We start from the raw sequence: 9,822 nt of genomic DNA, 5'->3' as shown, positions 1-9,822 counted from the left end.
ACATTTAACAATAGTGCAAGGTTTGGTTAAGTAGATACATCAATATATCATTGGCACATTTACACACTATATTGCTAGATAAGTGTATATATATTCAATATATATTTTTAAAATTTTAATATTTTTTATATTAATTTTTTATTATATTTTTTATTAAAAATTTTTCATTATTTTAAATATATATTTTTATTTTTATATATATTCTTTATTTTTTGTTTTTTATATTATGGATTAAATTTTGTATTAATTAATTTATTTTATAATTATGTCTATTATAATAAGTTTAAAATATGTTAATATATAATATTTGTATATCCCATATATGGGAAGGCTAGTATTATTGTATGTTTATTTTAAAACTTGTTTATGGATTTAGAAAGATTGATTGTATCCACGCTGACTGCGGAATCATGCTACTATGTATCCCTCCGAGATGATTAATGCGGTATTAATAACATATGTAGCAATAGGAGATATTGTCAATAGAACAGATTTGCCTCCAGTAAAATGGCTGCCCCCTGTAAATAGTCAAAAAAATGGCGGAGCCGTGCTTTATAAGCCGGCAATGGGAGAGTGACGGACCAATCAAATCCCCCTGATGAAGCCACGTGACCAGTGGCGTAACGCGTAGGGGTGGGACTGTAACGTCACTCGGAGGGAGTCAGTTCGTTTGCCGGACCACGGGTGCATGCCTCTGACAGTCAGCGGAGGACTTGGTTCACATTGTGATACGGATTTTTGAATACAACACATGTGAGTGTTATACTTGGAGTCAATAAAGCCAATCTTTATAAAGGATAAAACACCATGTTGAGATCTTTTTCCTATGTGGAGAGCCGTATGGAGATGAGAGTATAGAGGAGTTGAATCCTCTGGAGAAGGGATCAATCCCAGGGCATATGTCAATAGCGACGGATATCCATTGTTTCAAAGGAGGGAGTCCTAGTCAAGTAGGTTCCATAGGAGGAGAACCAAAAGCGCATATAGCCTAATTATAGGCAGAGAAGGAGGTGAGCGTACATCTGCACTAATGGGAGGATTCACAATCAGTTACGGATTCACATGCAATATGGATTGAAGATTAATTAACAGCACAAAGTCACTTTTACTATTTGGGACACTGTTTTCACATATGCATTTATTAATTTATTTATGCACATTGATCATTTGAATAATTTTTTATAAGTGAAGTCATATTCATTCTTTAATCACAGTTATTATTTTAGTATAATCACGGAGGTTTTTTAATATTAATTCAGTATATTTTTTATGTCATTTGATTTATTATATATATATATATATATATATATTTTTTTTTTTTTTTTTTTTTATATTTTTTCTGCATATGGTCCTTAGGACATAGATAAAGTGATTCCATATATAAATTGGAGTGTTTTGGGAGCGCAACATTATAGGATTTTATTCACATTTTTTTCACATTGGTAGTTATGTGTTAGATGTTTGCGATCCGACTATATACAGTTGTGACCAAAATTATTCAACCCCCAATGCTGTAAAGGGGTTTAGGGACTATAGTGTACATTTGGAATTGTATTCAGAATCAAATCCTACAAGGACGTTGTAACTACCCAAATGCAACTAAAATGACATCAATTGTTTATGTAATACAGTAGTAAATGGTTCTTATGTGGTTTCTTCATTGCCACAATTATTCAACCCCTTAAAGACTACCACTCTGAAGAACAGAGGTTCATACAGGTGCTTTCCATCAGGTATTGAAAACACCTGTGGATGTCACCGAGCAGCAATCAAGCATAATAAGCACCAATTAGGCAGCTTTAAAATGACTGTGATACTCAGCTCCTTCTAGACATTTACTGGTGTGGTTACAAACATGGTGAAGGCAAGAGAATGGTCCAGGAAGACAAGAGAAGAGGTGATTTCTCTTCACAGGAAGGGCAATGGCTATAAGAAGATTGCAAAGATGTTAAACATACCAAGAGACACCTTAGGAAGCATCATTCGCAAATTCAAGGCAAAGGGCACTGTTGAAACGCTACCTGGTCGTGGCAGAAAGAAGATGCTGACTTCGACTGCTGTGCGCTACCTGAAGCGTAGAGTGGAGAGAAGTCCCCGTGTGACTGCTGAGGAACTGAGAAAAGATTTGTCAGATGTGGGTACAGAAGTTTCAGCCCAGACAATAAGACGCACACTGCGTAATGAAGGCCTCCGTGCCAGAACTCCCAGGCGTACCCCCTTGCTGTCTCCAAAGAATAAGAAGAGTCGACTGCAGTATGCCAAAAGCCATGTGGACAAACCACAAAAGTTGTGGGATAGTGTTCTGTGGACTGATGAAACAAAATTAGAACTGTTTGGGCCCATGGATCAACGCTATGTTTGGAGGAGGAAGAACAAGGCCTATGATGAAAAGAACACCTTGCCTACTGTGAAGCATGGTGGAGGGTCAATCATGCTTTGGGGCTGTTTTGCTTCTGCAGGTACAGGGAAGCTTCAGCGTGTGCAAGGTACCATGAATTCTCTTCAGTACCAGGAGATATTGGATGGAAACGTGATGCAGTCCGTCACACACCTGAGGCTTGGGAGACGTTGGACCTTTCAACAGGACAATGATCCCAAGCATACCTCCAAGTCCACTAGAGCATGGTTGCAGAGGAAAGGCTGGAACATTTTGGAGTGGCCATCGCAGTCACCAGACTTAAATCCGATTGAGAACCTCTGGTGGGACTTAAAGAAAGCAGTTGCAGTGCGCAAGCCTAAGAATGTGACTGAACTGGAGGCCTTTGCCCATGAAGAATGGGCGAAGATACCCGTAGATCGCTGCAAGACACTTGTGTCAAGCTATGCTTCACGTTTAAAAGCTGTTATAACTGTAAAAGGATGCTGTACTAAGTACTAAGATTGAATGTCACTTGGGGGTTGAATAAAACTGATAATGCTGTGAGCACAGAAAAGACATTTGTGGTTATTTCATTATAACTGTTATGTTATATTTGTCTGACCTACAAGTGCCTCTTTAATGTAAATGTAAGCAAGATGACTGAATGATCAAAAGCAATGTCAAACTGGCCAAAACACTCAATTTCAGTGGGGGTTGAATAATTTTGGTCACAACTGTAGAGGATATATATTTTATGTTGTATATTAGGGAGACCTTTTTTTGTTTTCTGGCTCGCAAGATACTTTAAATATGTCGGACATGCTGCAAGGCCCCAGGCCCGTGTCACCAGGCCCTTATCCTGGGCGCACACGTGCTTGGCGGTCTGTGCCTCCGGTGCGCTTTAGCCCAGAAGTGACAGCTCGGGTTCTGCGCTGTTCTGGGAGCCCCTTAGGGGACCCTCCAGCTCCGCCGGTGAAGCGTCGGCCTGCTTCTCCGGGGAGGGCTGGGAGGAATCCTCGTCGCTGGCGGACCCCTGGCAGGAGCACATCTACTACCACCCGCTCCCCAGCCGACTCACCTCTTATTCGGGACCATGCGGCTGGCCCTGCAGGCTCTGGGCCTGCAGCGGTGGCAGCCCGGCGTGGGAGGAGTGGCGGGCGGCCTTCAGGAGGGACTGGGTCAGCGTCCCCAAGGAGAAGAGGATCGGGCTCTCCAGGATCACGGCGGGCCCAGGAGGGTGCCGCCTCGTCACAGGCCGGGACCACGATGTCGGGGCCATCTTTGAGTGCGGATCGAGCACGAAGTGGGCGGGGCTTAGCGGCTCGGAGCTCTGGGCCGGCAGCCGGTGATGACATGGCCCCTGTGGACGGCCCGGGCTTTGGAGCCGGGGATCCACACCTTCCTCACCGGCCTGCGGCTGCTGGGCTCCCCTCTGCCGCCCGGCGGGCCTCCCTAAGGTCGGCGGTGTGGAACGCGGGGTGGGCGCCATCTGGGCTCTGGAGCTGGGAAGAGGCCTTCCTCGGGGGAATCAGCCTGCGGCTGCTGGGCGTGCCTCGGTGACCCAGCGAGCCTTTAGAGGGGGGGCGGGGGGTGCTGACGTCACCCCTGTGCGCCGCATCTCCCAGGGAGCAGGAGAGGGTCCCTTGTCAGTTGGGGCTTCGGCTGCTGGGGATTCCTATACATCCCAGCGAGCCCAGCGTGGGAGGGACGATCCGGCGACTCTGGGCTCTGGTGCGGTGGGTGCTGCCAGCCGTTCAGTGTGCCGACCGGGCCCAGGAGCCGGGGAAGAGCCTGGAGCGAGGCCTGGTGCAGCCTGGGATCCGGAGGATGCGGAGAGGAGATCCGAAGGGGAGCTCAGCGGTTCCGAGGAAGATGCGGTCCCTTCATCACTGCCTGGATCTGGATTGGCAGCTGTGGGTCCCGGCGAACGACTGCAGCCCGGTGAGTTGAATTCAGGGGCTGTTGTTTCTTTGTCTTCTTTGGCTTCTCTGTTTGAGGGTTTGAGGGACCTAGAGAGTGGCGCTTCTGTTTTGGCGGAGAGGGGGTTTGGGGCTGCAGGGCTTAACGTGGGGTCTTTGGGGGGTTCCCTGGGGGGTGATGGTGTTGTCAGTATGATGTTGTCCGGTTTCAGAGAGGTGTTGGCACGTTGTGAGGCGGGGATGGTTGCTAGGGCTTCGGCGCCACCTTTGGCTGCTTGGTTGGGGATGCATGCTGCGGCATCTGGGAACGGTGTCGGCCCCAGGGGTGGTAGATATGAAGCTGCTGGGGTCCCCCCGCAGGTGATTACGGTGGCTGGGCCGCAGGTCTCTGGAGTCGCGGCTGCAGTGCGATCGGCGGCGGTGGGTTCTTTTAGCTCTGGCTCTGAGGCTCTGAGGGGGGAAGCGGCGGGGGATCACACTGGGGTTGATGGCAGAGATAAAGGGGTTATGGGGTGTGATGGTGTGCGTTTGGCGGACACTGCGAAATGCGAAGTTTATGTGTGCTTCGAGGGGCCCTTGGGGGCTCATCTGAAGCCGGAGGTGAAGGAGCGCATTTGGGGGGGCGAGTATGTGGAAATATTTTCTTTATTGCCGTTGGAGAAATTCAACTTAGATAAAGTTCGGCCGGATGAGAGTAAGAGGGAGTAGGAAGAAAAACGGCGATATCGTTTGATTCCCCGCTCGTTCTCTAATTGGCTTCAGGCGTTTGCCATTCTGGCAAGCGTTATTGGAGAGAAGTCACCTGAGCATTGTTCCCCACTTTTTTGTTACTTGGATGCCATAGGGGAAGCTCAGAGGGTTTATGGGGGCATCGCGTGGTTACGTTATGACGAGCAGTTTCGTCAGCGTATGGCGGTTAGGCCATCTTTGCGGTGGGACCATAAGGATATCGGGCTGTGGATGAAGCTCATGACTCCCGTGAGGACCACAGCTCATCCCTTTCAGGGGGGGGCCGGAAGTGCAGCTACGGTTGCGCAGCCGGCCATGCTTAGAAAGGGCTACTGCTGGCAGTTTAATGAGGGATTGTGCAAGTTTGGATCCGGCTGCCGATTCCGTCATGAGTGCTCGGGTTGTGGGGGGGCCCATCCATTGTCCCGGTGTTTTAAGCAAGGGAGGGGGAGAGGTGGTGACACTGGAAAAAGGGATGTCGCCAGTGAGGGTAGGAAGGATGTTGCCATTTTTAAAGCGGTACCCTGATCAGGCGGCGGCGACCCTGTTGCGGCGGGGTTTTTCGGAAGGTTTTTTGATCCCCTGTCTATTTTGTGGTAGTTCCTCCAGCGGCGGATAATTTGAGGTCGGCGCGGTTGCATCCGGAGGTTATCAGGGCAAAAATTGACAAGGAGGTGTCCTTGGGCCGCATGGCTGGCCTGTTTGTGGATCCCCCTATGCCTAATTTGGTAATTTCGCCACTGGGTGTTGTTCCCAAGAAAGAGCCTAATAAATATAGACTCATTCATCATCTGTCTCATCCGCGGGGGGGTTCGGTCAATGATGCGATTGACCCAGGTTTGTGTTCTGTTTCCTACACTTCTTTCGACGCGGCGATTTCATGGGTGCGGCGGTTTGGTCGGGGTGCCCTGTTGGCAAAAACTGATATTGAGGCGGCGTTTCGCCTTTTGCCGGTGCATCCTAGTTGTCTCCGATTGCTGGGTTGCAAATGGGAGGGGTGCATATTTGTTGATCGTTGCTTGCCTATGGGCTGCGCCATTTCTTGTTCTCTATTTGAGACTTTTAGTTCTTTTCTTGAATGGGCGGTTAGGGATGTTTCTGGGCTCGCATCTGTCATCCATTATTTGGATGATTTTTTGTGTATTGGCCCTCCGGGTAGTTCCATCTGTGCGTCGCTACTGAGCACAGTGGAACATGTGTTCGAGCATTTTGGCGTTCCTTTGGCTTCAGATAAGACGGTGGGTCCGACAACGGAATTGTGCTTTTTGGGAATTATTGTCGATACGGAGGCCATGGAATGTCGTTTGCCTCAGGATAAATTGGAGGAGCTCCGGGGGTTGGTGAGTTCGGTGGGTCAGTGCAGGAAGATTCGGCTTCGGGAATTGCAGTCGTTACTAGGCAAGTTAAATTTTGCTTGCCGCATCATGCCCATGGGGCGTATATTTTCCAGGCGTTTGGCGGCTGCCACGGCTGGTGTGGCGGCCCCGCATCACAGGGTTCGGCTGCGAGGTGAGCTACGGGATGATTTGGGGGTATGGAGGTCGTTTCTCGATTCCTATAATGGAAGATCACTTTGGTTGGATGGGGTCGTGTCCAATTTTGATTTGGAACTCTTTACGGATGCGGCGGACTCGGCCGGTTTTAAGGCCTATTTTCAGGGTCAGTGGTGTGCGGGTTCATGGCCTTTGCAATGGCGGGAGGTGGGTCTGTTGCGCAATCTGACCTTACTGGAGCTTTTCCCAATCATTTTAGCTGTTTCTTTGTGGGGTGCTGTTTTCCGGAATAAACGGATCGTTTTCATTGTGATAATTTGAGTGTGGTTCATGCCATTAACCGTGTTTCGGCCACGTCTAGGCCTGTGGTTCGTATGTTGCAGCGGTTGGTTTTGGACTGTTTAAGTCTCAATTGTTTTATTTCGGCTGTTCATGTTCCGGGTGTGGATAACTCCGTTTCTGATGCTCTATCTCGTTTTCAGTGGGACCGATTCCGTCGGTTGGCACCAGAAGCGGAGCAGCGCGGTATCGATTGTCCGGTTTACTTGTGGAGCATTGCCTTGCCTCTTCAGCGGCCTTGATTCAGACATCAGTTTGTGCGTCCACTTGGGTTTTCTATGAGAAGGTGTGGCAGGAATGGCTGGAGCTGGTGAGTGAGGTGGGGGGTGGTTTAGGGGTGGATGATGCCCTATGCCTCCTGCTTTATTTCATTGGTAGGAATTTTGAAAGGGGTGTTTCCGCAACTTTGATGTCTCATAAGCTGGCGGGGTTGGCTTTCCGTTTAAAACTGGCGGGGGTCGTGACGTGACAAAGGATTTCCTTGTTCGGCAGGCTATGCGGGGGTACAGAAAAGGCCGTTCCATTCCTGATTCTAGACGGCCGGTTTCTTTTGAGGTTCTTCAAGTGGTGGTTGGCCAGTTGGATTGTATTTGTTCCTCGTTGTATGAGGCGATTTTGTTCCGAGCGGCTTTTGTGTTGGCATTTTTTGGGGCCTTTAGGGTTGGGGAGTTGGTTAGTCGGAATAAGTGGGGCGAGGGTGGTTTGGCCGTAGATGAGGTGGTCTTGCTGGGTAGTGGGTTGCGTATTTTTCTGCGCAAGTCGAAAACGAACCGTTTGGGTCGGGGTACCTTGGTGGAATTGGCTGAGATTCCGAGTTCTCGGATTTGTCCGGTACGGGCGGATAGGGAATTTCTCGAGGTGAGACCTGACCTTCCTGGGGTTTTCTTTCTGCATATGAATGGGATGGCTCTGTCTCGTTTCCAATTTGGGGCGGTGTTTAAATGGTGTTTGCAGTCTGCCGGGTTGGGTGTGGAACATTACTCGTCTCATTCGTTTCGCATTGGGGCGGCTACGGAGGCCGCCCGCTGGGGGTTAGGTGATCAAGTGGTTCGTCGGATTGGGCGTTGGGATTCGGATAGGTTCAAGTTATATGTGCGTCCTCAGCTCTTGTGATACAAAAAAAAAAAAAACTTTTGGTGTTGTGTTGGTCTCTGTGGTACTTGTATTTTGTTAACTTTGTGTTTTTGTTTGTTTTGTGGGGGCCTTTGTGGTGTAGGTTCTACCTCCTCCCTTCTTTTTGTGTGTTTCTTTGCAGGTTCCGAAGGCTGCTTGGTATGGACCATTCGTATGTTTTTTGGGGGGCTAAGAGGGCGGATGTTCGTCCAGAGGGTCGGCAACTGGGATTTGAGAGGGGGAGGCGAGACTTCGTTGGCTTGGAGTGCCGGGAATGTTGTGGTCCAGGGTGGTCCCGGAAATTCATCACTATTCCCTTTTAGACCGGCCTCCAGATGTTTTGGTATTGCATGCGGGGGGTAATGATCTCGGGTTGCGCTCCATGCGGGAGGTTATCCGAGATATCAAGTTTGACTTTTTGAGGATTCAGTCTTTTTTCCCGGACACAGTGCTGGTATGGTCGGACATAGTGGCCCGAGCTTATTGGCGTATGGCCCGTTCCGTCGAAAAACTTAATAAGGCTCGGGTTAAGGTGAATAAGGAGGTGGCGCGTTTTGTGGTGAGGAATGGTGGCCTAGCAGTCTGTCATAGGGAGCTGGAGGAGGAGTCCTGGTGGTATTTGCGTTCGGATGGGGTGCATCTTGATGCAGTTGGGATTGACCTGTGGTCCTTGGGCCTGCAGGATGGTATCCAACGTGGATTACGTGTGTGGCGGGCTACACGAGTGTAAGGGTTCACACTCGTGTGCTGTGGCAGGGGTCGATGGGTCTTTGAAGGCGGTGGTGGTGTGACAAGTTGAGGAATTATGGGTTGGGCCCATCATAGGTATGGGTGTCCCTTCCCAATAAAAGGTCATGTTGGTAATGTGGGAGTTCATTTGGCTGTATCTGGGTTAAGTAACGGTAGTATTGTCCCCGAGGCGGTGTAGTAGCGGCTGGGGGCCTTTCATTGGGTAGTAGATACAGCCGAGTTGGTGATGGGAGTAATGGTGCCTTCAGAGACCTTGGACCCGGGTGGTAATTTACTGTCAGGTATCAATTGAGTTACTGTAAGATATTTATGTTGAGTTATGTTAAATAAATGGTTGCTATGGCCGGTTTTACACCAAAAAGTGAGTTGCGTGTTTATTTGGGGGGAAAGGTTTTGAAGGGGTGGTGGTGTTTTAAGGGGGGTAGGTAAGTATTAGCCTCGGGATTCTGCAAGTCCAACAGTCATGTATGATAGTGTACAATGTCTGCAATAACAAGGAGAAGGGTGTTCCTGGAGGGTGACTGATAGCCAGAGATGAAGCTAGACAAGACAGTGCTCAGGAACCGTGGCAAATGGGTAACCGGCATTACCTACCAAATGAAGCAAAATAATGTAAAGCAAAATACTTACTTAAAAAAAGTTTTACAATGTTAAAACATTTTACATTTTGTACACAAAATACCGCACAGACCACCTGCTCAGCCTAAACTACAATCAATATAACACTCCCCCTAAATAAATGTTTAAAGTTCACTTTGTACTAAAATGCAAGGTCTGCGCCGGGCCCAGACGGGTTTTCTTACACATATTTTAAGCAATTTATTGCAGATGTAGGCCCTGCCCTATTGGAATTTTACTCCTCTCTGCTGAATGGAGAAAAACCTAATTCGCACTTTCAACATTCCTCTTTAACAATAGATCGCCCCACAGATTTCAAGAAGATAGCTGTTAAAGGTCCTTCCCAACAACATCTTATCACCTCTTTATATAAACTACTTTTCAATAAAGGTTCTCTTATTGATAACCCCCACCGTTATATGAAGAGATATATGAAGAGATGGGAGGACGAACTTCGATGTTCAATCTTTAAAATGTTGGCAGGTGATTTGAGAGTCTGTTG

At 48.4% G+C, this 9,822-nt stretch overlaps 1 pseudogene; it reads left to right on the top strand.

Annotated features, from left to right (window-relative positions):
• The first annotated feature begins 5,395 nt into the window (after positions 1 to 5,395).
• Positions 5,396 to 7,081, top strand: LOC149448917 (uncharacterized; annotated as a pseudogene).
• Positions 7,082 to 9,822: the final 2,741 nt, after the last annotated feature.

This window comes from Staurois parvus, unplaced genomic scaffold, assembly GCF_062004578.1.
Source record: "Staurois parvus isolate SC_StPar_1 unplaced genomic scaffold, SC_StPar_1.0 ptg000648l, whole genome shotgun sequence".
Lineage (NCBI taxonomy): Eukaryota > Metazoa > Chordata > Amphibia > Anura > Ranidae > Staurois > Staurois parvus.
This window is presented reverse-complemented; position numbering and strand designations above follow the sequence as displayed.